The sequence below is a fragment of the Ambystoma mexicanum genome, chromosome 1p (assembly GCF_040938575.1).
Source record: "Ambystoma mexicanum isolate Mex_15411 chromosome 1p, UKY_AmexF1_1, whole genome shotgun sequence".
Taxonomy (NCBI): domain Eukaryota; kingdom Metazoa; phylum Chordata; class Amphibia; order Caudata; family Ambystomatidae; genus Ambystoma; species Ambystoma mexicanum.
The window spans coordinates 3,161,820-3,174,855 of record NC_090921.1 but is presented as its reverse complement, the minus strand read 5'-3'; the positions used below and the strand labels follow the sequence as shown (position 1 = coordinate 3,174,855).

At 48.4% G+C, this 13,036-nt stretch overlaps 2 non-coding genes across 2 annotated transcripts; both read right to left on the bottom strand.

The window, feature by feature from the left end:
- Window positions 1-774: 774 nt before the first annotated feature.
- On the bottom strand, window positions 775-848 carry TRNAI-AAU (transfer RNA isoleucine (anticodon AAU)). Its single transcript has one exon. It is a non-coding gene; the product is annotated as a tRNA-Ile (tRNA).
- A 10,844-nt stretch (window positions 849-11,692) lies between these two features.
- TRNAI-AAU (transfer RNA isoleucine (anticodon AAU)) lies at window positions 11,693-11,766 on the bottom strand. Its single transcript has one exon. It is a non-coding gene; the product is annotated as a tRNA-Ile (tRNA).
- Window positions 11,767-13,036: the final 1,270 nt, after the last annotated feature.

Sequence of the window (13,036 nt, the reverse complement as noted above, 5' to 3'; positions counted from 1 at the left end):
GTGACAACCCTGTTATCATTTGCCAGATACCTACTCCATTTACAGGAATTCTAATCAATTGCCTTTGCACTCACACATTTGCCGGGCATGGTTATCATTTGCACAGGCAATCAATCAGTTGCCATTCTTTGGCAATGACTGCCCAGGTCCCATAGCATTTGCCAGGATCAGAAGCTGGGCACGACTAAGTGGGGCAGGGATGCTGCTGATAGGATATCCCAGCAGGTCCTTGACCTATTCCAAACAATGAGACCTTGTAGAGGAAACCACGAGGAAAGATTGGTACACGGCGATTTGATTGATGGGGGGCCTGCAAAAAAGGGGGGATGCCCAGGGGGTGTCGAAAGTTTAAGTTACCCATGGCGGGCCAGAGGGGTGCTGTGCTGCGATGTTGGGCCCATCTCCTGCCCGCAGGTCGATCCGACTCCCACAATTCAGAAGCCAGAAGACTCCTGAGATGTCAGCACACTGCAAAGTTGGAGTGATGTTATCAATTTGGGACTGGAGGGAAATACCTGTGCTGCCACCACAGGCTAAGAAGAGGAGGACCACGGATAGACTGCCTTCTTGCAGTCCTTTTGCTACAGCACTAGGACATGTAGTCATTTCAGGAGCCAAAGAACTGTTTTTGGCATTAGCCAGAGGAAGTCTTTGCTTATATTGTGCTATTACTCAGAATTCCACATCGGCTTATTATTTTACATATTTCATATTCGTCCAATGAGAGTTCTTCATTCATGAAGCTCCAATTTTAAAAGGAAACTTAAAAAGGTGTGGCCAGTACGGGGATCGAACCCGCGACCTTGGCGTTATTAGCACCACGCTCTAACCAACTGAGCTAACCGGCCATTAATACTCACGTGCACAGCAACAGCTACTAGCAGCTGCTGTCAGCAGAACAATGTTCTTAGTACATTCCCATTGAGCCCTTAGCGCCTGCAGTCAGCACATGGGAAGGCGACTTGCAGCCCATGAGACGCGCCTGACAAGATGGAGCAGGTGACATCTAGGCCATTCTTTGGCATGCACTGGATAAGAGCATTTGCACAAGATGTCGTCTTTGCGCTAGTTACAACCAGTTTTGGGAAGGTTTACTGCTGCCACGGACTGCTGCCATTATAGACTCCACGCTCGAGGGTACATTATGAGGGGCAGCTGTCCTGGCCAAGCCTCAATGCCTAATGACTATAGAGTTGCTCCATATATAATACTAGAGCAATTTAGGTATTTTGCACCACAAAGTTATTTGCCACTTGGCTTACTTATGGCAACCTATTCTAAAGTCACTTCCAAGGTGACTCTAAGCAGTGCTTTAAGTGGGATTAGAAATTGAGGGGGGCTCTCGTTAGGGGGTGTGGCCTAGGCATGGGTGTGCTTAGTCCACGCCCCCATCAAGAGCCCCCCTCGCCTAAGAGGTGAGGGTTGCTAAAAGAAGCAGAGCTGGGGTGCACTGGCATTATTACCTTTAATGCGCCCAGCCCCTCCTTTTAAACAAAAGAAGCGGCTAAGCGGAGCAAAGGTGTGACACCAGTATGCCACAGCTCACACCCAGCAGGCAGCCTTTTCATTCAAGGAGCCACATGCTGCAATGCTTTACCACAGGCTCCTTGAATGAAAGTGATGCCTGCTGCTGATGGCTCTGTACTCTGAAACAGGAGGAGGTCTGAACTGCCCAGCTCGCCTTTTGTTTCTGAGTAAATAGCCATCAGCCAGCGTGAGTAGCGCAGGGGCTTCATGCTGGGTGATGGCTATTTACTCAGAAACAAAAGGAGGCCTGGCAGTCCAGCCCTCCTCCTGTTTCAGAGTACAGAGCCACCAGGCAGCCTGCACTGGACGGTTGCACCTGCTGCTTGCAGGTGACAGCACTTCGGTTTAGAAAAAAAGAAAAGGCAATTACTTTTTTTCTGAACCGTAGTGCTGACACCTGCAGGCAGCTTGTGTAACCGTGCAGCCGCTGCACGGGCAGCCTCAGGTGTCAGCATGGCTGGGGCTAGTCGGGGGTGAGTCCCCGGCAGGGCCCCGGCTTAGGAGCTTTTTCTGGAGACTGCCGGGGCTCGGCCCATGCTAGCCCCAGCCCACTTAAAGCTCTGACTCTAAGTATCAAAGACTGATGATGCTCCTTGAAATGTCTTTTTTCCGGGAAGTCACTTCTGTCCTTGTATCTCACCAGGAACTGGATGTGTTGCCTGCAAGTTACATATAGATTGCTGTGGTAGGTGCATTAACCCACTAGGCGAGCTTATCAGGTTTCAAACCTGGGACTTGCAAGACACACATGCGCACAAACACATGCTACAAAAAACGGGACTTCCTCTGAGGCATCAGGTTGAATGTTGGTGCATGTCCCTTCCTTCATCTAGTATTACTTCCATTGGCCAATGGCAACCATTTTCCACCCCAATGTTGAGGATATTTAGTTTCACAAAGAGAGAATAATCATTGGGGGTGCGAGGCATGTAAAATCTGGCCCAGCATTAAGTCTTTGTCTTCACCCTGGGGCGTATATTGATATGGGCAGAGATGTCTCCTGCCACTTTACCCGGGGACGTCAATTGGGGGTCGCAACCCCTGAGGTCTCCCTTGCGACATCTCTGTTCTCCCTTGCAACCTCTTGAAAAAAAGTTCTCTTTTTTTGTTTTTTTGGGGGGGTTTTGTAATGCAAGCTCCTAGGCTGTGGCCAGCACCATGTAGCTCTTTACTTCTGGAGTGGCTGGCTTTCTTGTTCAGGGCCGTTAAAAAAAATAAGAAAAATAAGAACAGGAGTGCCAAAAGTCTAACACTTTCAGCACTGACCCTAAATAAGAAAGAATAGGAATACCAAATAATGTGTCTTTCTGGAATGCTATACAATAATTGCTAGACTCATTAAAGGTTTATTTCAGGCACACTTCAGGGGGTGAGTCACTGATTTAGTCTGTTCTTAAACACCTCAACTCAGCCTTTCATCTTTCTCAGGTCGATAAATGAGTACCAACACATGTTGGGTGATATTGGGTGTATATTTTTACTATATAAATCGCTTAAGCGTAAGTGCTATATAATAACACATCATTATCATTTGGTCATGGACTTCTGCTTGCATTCACAGTAATTTGGGAATATGGGCCTATACACTCTGATCTTAACAATACATATGGCGATCCATTCTTGTATGAAATGTATATCACATTATGTACATCACACTATAGTGATATTGTAACCATATTTTTCGTGGTGTACAGGGCTATGTGATGCCACTGCCTGTTTCGTCAACGGGTGAAAGGTTGTGTTCCATCGCTTCCTGCGATATCACTTCAGGGTGGGGTCAAATGACATCACTTCCTGTGATGTCATCAGGGGGTCAAGGGTCGTGTGATGTCACTTCCGCTACCCCTGGCATTTTGGTGAAATGACGTCCCTTTGGGGTTGCCAGGGGTGGACTGGGAACTAAAAGAGGCCCTGGAAATAATTACTGGGGACCAAAAGAGGCCCTGGAAATCATTTTCAAAGTGGCCCCATATGACACATTTTCAGCAAGCCCAATGCTTTTCCCATGAGAAAATTTGGAAATACCACACAAAAGAGGCCCAGGGTGCAGAGGCCCACCGGGAAATCTCCAGAGTTCCCTATAGACCAGTCCACCCTTGGGGGTTGCTGCCTGTTAATGATTGTTTAAACACTCACTCTCTGCTCTCAAAGCTGTGAGATTTGTTGTGCTCTTCCTTACTCCCCATTCCAAGCCGCTTCTACCCCGCCGTACTGAGCATCGTTGCGCAGTCATGCCTCCTGCCTGCAACATTTTCAGTTGAGTGGGTGACAACCCTGTTATCATTTGCCAGATGCCTTCTCCATTTACAGGAATTCTAATCAATTGCCTTTGCACTCACACATTTGCCGGGCATGGTTATCATTTGCACAGGCAATCAATCAGTTGCCATTCTTTGGCAATGACTGCCCAGGTCCCATAGCATTTGCCAGGATCAGAAGCTGGGCACGGCTAAGTGGGGCAGGGATGCTGCTGATAGGATATCCCAGCAGGTCCTTGACCTATTCCAAACAATGAGACCTTGTAGAGGAAACCAAGAGGAAAGATTGGTACACAGCGATTTGATTGATGGGGGGCCTGCAAAAAAGGGGGGATGCCCAGGGGGTGTCCAAAGTTTAAGTTACCCATGGCGGGCCAGAGGGGTGCTGTGCTGCGATGTTGGGCCCATCTCCTGCCCGCAGGTTGATCCGACTCCCACAATTCAGAAGCCAGAAGACTCCTGAGATGTCAGCACACTGCAAAGTTGGAGTGATGTTATCAATTTGGGACTGGAGGGAAATACCTGTGCTGCCACCACAGGCTAAGAGGAGGACCACGGATAGACTGCCTTCTTGCAGTCCCTTTGCTACAGCACTAGGACATGTAGTCATTTCAGGAGCCAAAGAACTGTTTTTGGCATTAGCCAGAGGAAGTCTTTGCTTATATTGTGCTATTACTCAGAATTCCACATCAGCTTATTATTTTACAGATTTCATATTCGTCCAATGAGAGTTCTTCATTCATGAAGCTCCAATTTTAAAAGGAAACTTAAAAAGGTGTGGCCAGTAGCGACCTTGGCGTTATTAGCACCACGCTCTAACCAACTGAGCTAACCGGCCAATAATACTCACGTGCACAGCAACAGCTACTAGCAGCTGCTGTCAGCAGAACAATGTTCTTAGTACATTCCCATTGAGCCCTTAGCGCCTGCGGTCAGCACATGGGAAGGCGACTTGCTGCCCATGAGACGCGCCTGACAAGATGGAGCAGGTGACATCTAGGCCATTCTTTGGCATGCACTGGATAAGAGCATTTGCACAAGATGTCGTCTTTGGGCTAGTTACAACCAGTTTTGGGAAGGTTTACTGCTGCCACGGACTGCTGCCATTATAGACTCCACGCTCGAGGCTACATTATGAGGGGCAGCTGTCCTGGCCAAGCCTCAATGCCTAATGACTATAGAGTTGCTCCATATATAATACTAGTCCAATTTAGGTATTTTGCACCACAAAGTTATTTGCCACTTGGCTTACTTATGGCAACCTATTCTAAAGTCACTTCCAAGGTGACTCTAAGCAGTGCTTTAAGTGGGATTAGAAATTGAGGGGGGCTCTCGTTAGGGGGCGTGGCCTAGGCATGGGTGTGCTTAGTCCACGCCCCCATCAAGAACCCCCCTCACCTAAGAGTTGGGGGCTGCTAAAAGAAGCAGAGCTGGGATGCACTGGCATTATTACCTTTAATGCGCACAGCCCCTCCTTTTAAACAAAAGAAGCGGCTAAGCGGAGCAAAGGTGTGACCCCAGAATGCCACAGCACACACCCAGCAGGCAGCCTTTTCATTCAAGGAGCCACATGCTGCAATGCTTTACCACAGGCTCCTTGAATGAAAGTGATGCCTGCTGCTGATGGCTCTGTACTCTGAAACAGGAGGAGGTCTGAACTGCCCAGCTTGCCTTTTGTTTCTGAGTAAATAGCCATCAGCCAGCGTGAGTAGCGCAGGGGCTTCATGCTGGGTGATGGCTATTTACTCAGAAACAAAAGGAGGCCTGGCAGTCCAGCCCTCCTCCTGTTTCAGAGTACAGAGCCACCAGGCAGCCCGCACTGGACGGTTGCACCTGCTGCTTGCAGGTGACAGCACTTCGGTTTAGAAAAAAAGAAAAGGCAATTACTTTTTTTCTAATCCGTAGTGCTGACACCTGCACGCAGCTTGTGTAACCGTGCAGCCGCTGCACGGGCGGCCTCAGGTGTCAGCATGGCTGGGTCTAGTCGGGGGTGAGTCCCCGGCAGGGCCCCGGCTTAGGAGCCTTTTCTGGAGACTGCCGGATCTCGGCCCATGCTAGCCCCAGCCCACTTAAAGCTCTGCCTCTAAGTATCAAAGACTGATGATGCTCCTTGAAATGTCTTTTTTCCGGGAAGTCACTTCTGTCCGTGTATCTCACCAGGAACTGGATGTGTTGCCTGCAGGTTACATATAGATTGCTGTGGTAGGTGCATTAACCCACTAGGCGAGCTTATCAGGTGTCAAACCTGGGACTTGCAAGACACACATGCACACAAACACATGCTGCAAAAAACTGGACTTCCTCTGAGGCATCAGGTTGAATGTTGGTGCATGTCCCTTCCTTCATCTAGTATTACTTCCATTGGCCGATGGCAACCATTTTCCACCCCAATGTTGAGGATATTTAGTTTCACAAAGAGAGATTAATCATTGGGGGTGCGAGGCATGTAAAATCTGGCCCAGCATTAAGTCTTTGTCTTCACCCTGGGGCGTATGTTGATATGGGCAGAGATGTCTCCTGCCACTGTACCCGGGGACGTCAGTTGGGGGTTGCTAGAGGTCGCATCTGCGACCTCTGAGGTCTCCCTTGCGACATCTGTGTTCTCCCTTGCAACCTCTTGAAAAAAGTTCTCTTTTTTTGTTTTTTTGGGGGGGGTTTGTAATGCAAGCTCCTAGGCTGTGGCCAGCACCATGTAGCTCTTTACTTCTGGAGTGGCTGGCTTTCTTGTTCAGGGCCGTTAAAAAAAATAAGAACAATAAGAACAGGAGTGCCAAAAGTCTAACACTTTCAGCACTGACCCTAAATAAGAAAGAATAGGAATACCAAATAATGTGTCTTTCTGGAATGCTATACAATAATTGCTAGACTCATTAAAGGTTTATTTCAGGCACACTTCAGGGGGTGAGTCACTGATTTAGTCTGTTCTTAAACGCCTCAACTCAGCCTTTCATCTTTCTGAGGTCGATAAATGAGTACCAACACATGTTGGGTGATATTGGGTGTATATTTTTACAATATAAAGCGCTTAAGCGTAAGTGCTATATAATAACACATCATTATCATTTGGTCATGGACTTCTGCTTGCATTCACAGTAATTTGGGAATATGGGCCTATACACTCTGATCTTAACAATACATATGGCGATCCATTCTTGTATGAAATGTACATCACATTATGTACATCACACTATAGTGATATTGTAACCATATTTTTCGTGGTGTACAGTGCTATGTGATGCCACTGCCTGTTTCGTCAACGGGTGAAAGGTTGTGTTCCATCGCTTCCTGCGATATCACTTCAGGGTGGGGTCAAATGACATCACTTCCTGTGATGTCATCAGGGGGTCAAGGGTCGTGTGATGTCACTTCCGCTACCCCTGGCATTTTGGTGAAATGACGTCCCTTTGGGGTTGCTGCCTGTTAATGATTGTTTAAACACTCACTCTCTGCTCTCAAAGCTGTGAGATTTGTTGTGCTCTTGCTTACTCCCCATTCCAAGCCGCTTCTACCCCGCCGTACTGAGCATCGTTGCGCAGTCATGCCTCCTGCCTGCAACATTTTCAGTTGAGTGGGTGACAACCCTGTTATCATTTGCCAGATACCTACTCCATTTACAGGAATTCTAATCAATTGCCTTTGCACTCACACATTTGCCGGGCATGGTTATCATTTGCACAGGCAATCAATCAGTTGCCATTCTTTGGCAATGACTGCCCAGGTCCCATAGCATTTGCCAGGATCAGAAGCTGGGCACGGCTAAGTGGGGCAGGGATGCTGCTGATAGGATATCCCAGCAGGTCCTTGACCTATTCCAAACAATGAGACCTTGTAGAGGAAACCAAGAGGAAAGATTGGTACACAGCGATTTGATTGATGGGGGGCCTGCAAAAAAGGGGGGATGCCCAGGGGGTGTCCAAAGTTTAAGTTACCCATGGCGGGCCAGAAGGGTGCTGTGCTGCGATGTTGGGCCCATCTCCTGCCCGCAGGTTGATCCGACTCCCACAATTCAGAAGCCAGAAGACTCCTGAGATGTCAGCACACTGCAAAGTTGGAGTGATGTTATCAATTTGGGACTGGAGGGAAATACCTGTGCTGCCACCACAGGCTAAGAGGAGGACCACGGATAGACTGCCTTCTTGCAGTCCCTTTGCTACAGCACTAGGACATGTAGTCATTTCAGGAGCCAAAGAACTGTTTTTGGCATTAGCCAGAGGAAGTCTTTGCTTATATTGTGCTATTACTCAGAATTCCACATCGGCTTATTATTTTACAGATTTCATATTCGTCCAATGAGAGTTCTTCATTCATGAAGCTCCAATTTTAAAAGGAAACTTAAAAAGGTGTGGCCAGTAGCGACCTTGGCGTTATTAGCACCACGCTCTAACCAACTGAGCTAACCGGCCATTAATACTCACGTGCACAGCAACAGCTACTAGCAGCTGCTGTCAGCAGAACAATGTTCTTAGTACATTCCCATTGAGCCCTTAGCGCCTGCGGTCAGCACATGGGAAGGCGACTTGCAGCCCATGAGACGCGCCTGACAAGATGGAGCAGGTGACATCTAGACCATTCTTTGGCATGCACTGGATAAGAGCATTTGCACAAGATGTCGTCTTTGGGCCAGTTACAACCACTTTTGGGAAGGCTTACTGCTGCCACGGACTGCTGCCATTATAGACTCCACGCTCGAGGCTACATTATGAGGGGCAGCTGTCCTGGCCAAGCCTCAATGCCTAATGACTATAGAGTTGCTCCATATATAATACTAGTCCAATTTAGGTATTTTGCACCACAAAGTTATTTGCCACTTGGCTTACTTATGGCAACCTATTCTAAAGTCACTTCCAAGGTGACTCTAAGCAGTGCTTTAAGTGGGATTAGAAATTGAGGGGGGCTCTCGTTAGGGGGCGTGGCCTAGGCATGGGTGTGCTTAGTCCACGCCCCCATCAAGAACCCCCCTCACCTAAGAGTTGGGGGCTGCTAAAAGAAGCAGAGCTGGGATGCACTGGCATTATTACCTTTAATGTGCACAGCCCCTCCTTTTAAACAAAAGAAGCGGCTAAGCGAAGCAAAGGTGTGACCCCAGAATGCCACAGCACACACCCAGCAGGCAGCCTTTTCATTCAAGGAGCCACATGCTGCAATGCTTTACCACAGGCTCCTTGAATGAAAGTGATGCCTGCTGCTGATGGCTCTGTACTCTGAAACAGGAGGAGGTCTGAACTGCCCAGCTTGCCTTTTGTTTCTGAGTAAATAGCCATCAGCCAGCGTGAGTAGCGCAGGGGCTTCATGCTGGGTGATGGCTATTTACTCAGAAACAAAAGGAGGCCTGGCAGTCCAGCCCTCCTCCTGTTTCAGAGTACAGAGCCACCAGGCAGCCCGCACTGGACGGTTGCACCTGCTGCTTGCAGGTGACAGCACTTCGGTTTAGAAAAAAAGAAAAGGCAATTACTTTTTTTCTAATCCGTAGTGCTGACACCTGCACGCAGCTTGTGTAACCGTGCAGCCGCTGCACGGGCGGCCTCAGGTGTCAGCATGGCTGGGTCTAGTCGGGGGTGAGTCCCCGGCAGGGCCCCGGCTTAGGAGCCTTTTCTGGAGACTGCCGGATCTCGGCCCATGCTAGCCCCAGCCCACTTAAAGCTCTGCCTCTAAGTATCAAAGACTGATGATGCTCCTTGAAATGTCTTTTTTCCGGGAAGTCACTTCTGTCCGTGTATCTCACCAGGAACTGGATGTGTTGCCTGCAGGTTACATATAGATTGCTGTGGTAGGTGCATTAACCCACTAGGCGAGCTTATCAGGTGTCAAACCTGGGACTTGCAAGACACACATGCACACAAACACATGCTGCAAAAAACTGGACTTCCTCTGAGGCATCAGGTTGAATGTTGGTGCATGTCCCTTCCTTCATCTAGTATTACTTCCATTGGCCGATGGCAACCATTTTCCACCCCAATGTTGAGGATATTTAGTTTCACAAAGAGAGATTAATCATTGGGGGTGCGAGGCATGTAAAATCTGGCCCAGCATTATGTCTTTGTCTTCACCCTGGGGCGTATGTTGATATGGGCAGAGATGTCTCCTGCCACTGTACCCGGGGACGTCAGTTGGGGGTTGCTAGAGGTCGCATCTGCGACCTCTGAGGTCTCCCTTGCGACATCTGTGTTCTCCCTTGCAACCTCTTGAAAAAAGTTCTCTTTTTTTGTTTTTTTGGGGGGGTTTTGTAATGCAAGCTCCTAGGCTGTGGCCAGCACCATGTAGCTCTTTACTTCTGGAGTGGCTGGCTTTCTTGTTCAGGGCCGTTAAAAAAAATAAGAACAATAAGAACAGGAGTGCCAAAAGTCTCACACTTTCAGCACTGACCCTAAATAACAAAGAATAGGAATACCAAATAATGTGTCTTTCTGGAATGCTATACAATAATTGCTAGACTCATTAAAGGTTTATTTCAGGCACACTTCAGGGGGTGAGTCACTGATTTAGTCTGTTCTTAAACGCCTCAACTCAGCCTTTCATCTTTCTGAGGTCGATAAATGAGTACCAACACATGTTGGGTGATATTGGGTGTATATTTTTACAATATAAAGCGCTTAAGCGTAAGTGCTATATAATAACACATCATTATCATTTGGTCATGGACTTCTGCTTGCATTCACAGTAATTTGGGAATATGGGCCTATACACTCTGATCTTAACAATACATATGGCGATCCATTCTTGTATGAAATGTACATCACATTATGTACATCACACTATAGTGATATTGTAACCATATTTTTCGTGGTGTACAATGCTATGTGATGCCACTTCGTGTTTCGTCAACGGGTGAAAGGTTGTGTTCCATCGCTTCCTGCGATATCACTTCAGGGTGGGGTCAAATGACATCACTTCCTGTGATGTCATCAGGGGGTCAAGGGTCGTGTGATGTCACTTCCGCTACCCCTGGCATTTTGTTGAAATGACGTCCCTTTGGGGTTGCTGCCTGTTAATGATTGCTTAAACACTCTCTCCTCTCAAAGCTGTGAGATTTGTTGTGCTCTTGCTTACTCCCCATTCCAAGCCGCTTCTACCCCGCCGTACTGAGCATCGTTGCGCAGTCATGCCTCCTGCCTGCAACATTTTCAGTGGAGTGGGTGACAGCCCTGTTATCATTTGCCAGATGCCTTCTCCATTTACAGGAATTCTAATCAATTGCCTTTGCACTCACACATTTGCCGGGCATGGTTATCATTTGCACAGGTAATCAATCAGTTGCCATTCTTTGGCAATGACTGCCCAGGTCCCATAGCATTTGCCAGGATCAGAAGCTGGGCACGGCTAAGTGGGGCAAGGATGCTGCTGATAGGATATCCCAGCAGGTCCTCGACCTATTCCAAACAATGAGACCTTGTAGAGGATACCAAGAGGAAAGATTGGTACACAGCGATTTGATTGATGGGGGGCCTGCAAAAAAGGGGGGATTCTCAGGGGGTGTCCAAAGTTTAAGTTACCCATGGCGGGCCAGAGGGGTGCTGTGCTGCGATGTTGGGCCCATCTCCTCCCCGCAGGGTGATCCGACTCCCACAATTCAGAAGCCAGAAGACTCCTGAGATGTCAGCACACTGCAAACTTGGAGTGATGTTATCAATTTGGGACTGGCGGGAAATACCTGTGCTGCCACCGCCGGCTAAGAAGAGGAGGACCACGGATAGACTGCCTTCTTGCAGTCCTTTTGCTACAGCACTAGGACATGTAGTCATTTCAGGAGCCAAAGAACTGTTTTTGGCATTAGCCAGAGGACGTCTTTGCTTATATTGTGCTATTACTCAGAATTCCACATCGGCTTATTATTTTACAGATTTCATATTCGTCCAATGAGAGTTCTTCATTCATGACGCTCCAATTTTAAAAGGAAACCTAAAAAGGTGTGGCCAGTACGGGGATCGAACCCGCGACCTTGGCGTTATTAGCTCCACGCTCTAACCAACTGAGCTAACCGGCCATTAATACTCGCAGTCACAGCAACAGCTACTAGCAGCTGCTGTCAGCAGAAAAATGTTCTTAGTACATTCCTATTGAGCCCTTAGCGCCTACAGTCAGCACATGGGAAGGCGAATTGCAGCCCATGAGACGCGCCTGACAAGATGGAGCAGGTGACATCTAGACCATTCTTTGGCATGCACTGGATAAGAGCATTTGCACAAGATGTCGTCTTTGGGCCAGTTACAACCACTTTTGGGAAGGCTTACTGCTGCCACGGACTGCTGCCATTATAGACTCCATGCTCGAGGCTACATTATGAGGGGCAGCTGTCCTGGCCAAGCCTCAATGCCTAATGACTATAGAGTTGCTCCATATATAATACTAGTCCAATTTAGGTATTTTGCACCACAAAGTTATTTGCCACTTGGCTTACTTATGGCAACCTATTCTAAAGTCACTTCCAAGGTGACTCTAAGCAGTGCTTTAAGTGGGATTAGAAATTGAGGGGGGCTCTCGTTATGGGGCGTGGCCTAGGCATGGGTGTGCTTAGTCCACGCCCCCATCAAGAACCCCCCTCACCTAAGAGTTGGGGGCTGCTAAAAGAAGCAGAGCTGGGATGCACTGGCATTATTACCTTTAATGCGCACAGCCCCTCCTTTTAAACAAAAGAAGCGGCTAAGCGGAGCAAAGGTGTGACCCCAGATTGCCACAGCACACACCCAGCAGGCAGCCTTTTCATTCAAGGAGCCACATGCTGCAATGCTTTACCACAGGCTCCTTGAATGAAAGTGATGCCTGCTGCTGATGGCTCTGTACTCTGAAACAGGAGGAGGTCTGAACTGCCCAGCTTGCCTTTTGTTTCTGAGTAAATAGCCATCAGCCAGCGTGAGTAGCACAGGGGCTTCATGCTGGGTGATGGCTATTTACTCAGAAACAAAAGGAGGCCTGGCAGTCCAGCCCTCCTCCTGTTTCAGAGTACAGAGCCACCAGGCAGCCCGCACTGGACGGTTGCACCTGCTGCTTGCAGGTGACAGCACTTCGGTTTAGAAAAAAAGAAAAGGCAATTACTTTTTTTCTAATCCGTAGTGCTGACACCTGCACGCAGCTTGTGTAACCGTGCAGCCGCTGCACGGGCGGCCTCAGGTGTCAGCATGGCTGGGTCTAGTCGGGGGTGAGTCCCCGGCAGGGCCCCGGCTTAGGAGCCTTTTCTGGAGACTGCCGGATCTCGGCCCATGCTAGCCCCAGCCCACTTAAAGCTCTGCCTCTAAGTATCAAAGACTGATGATGCT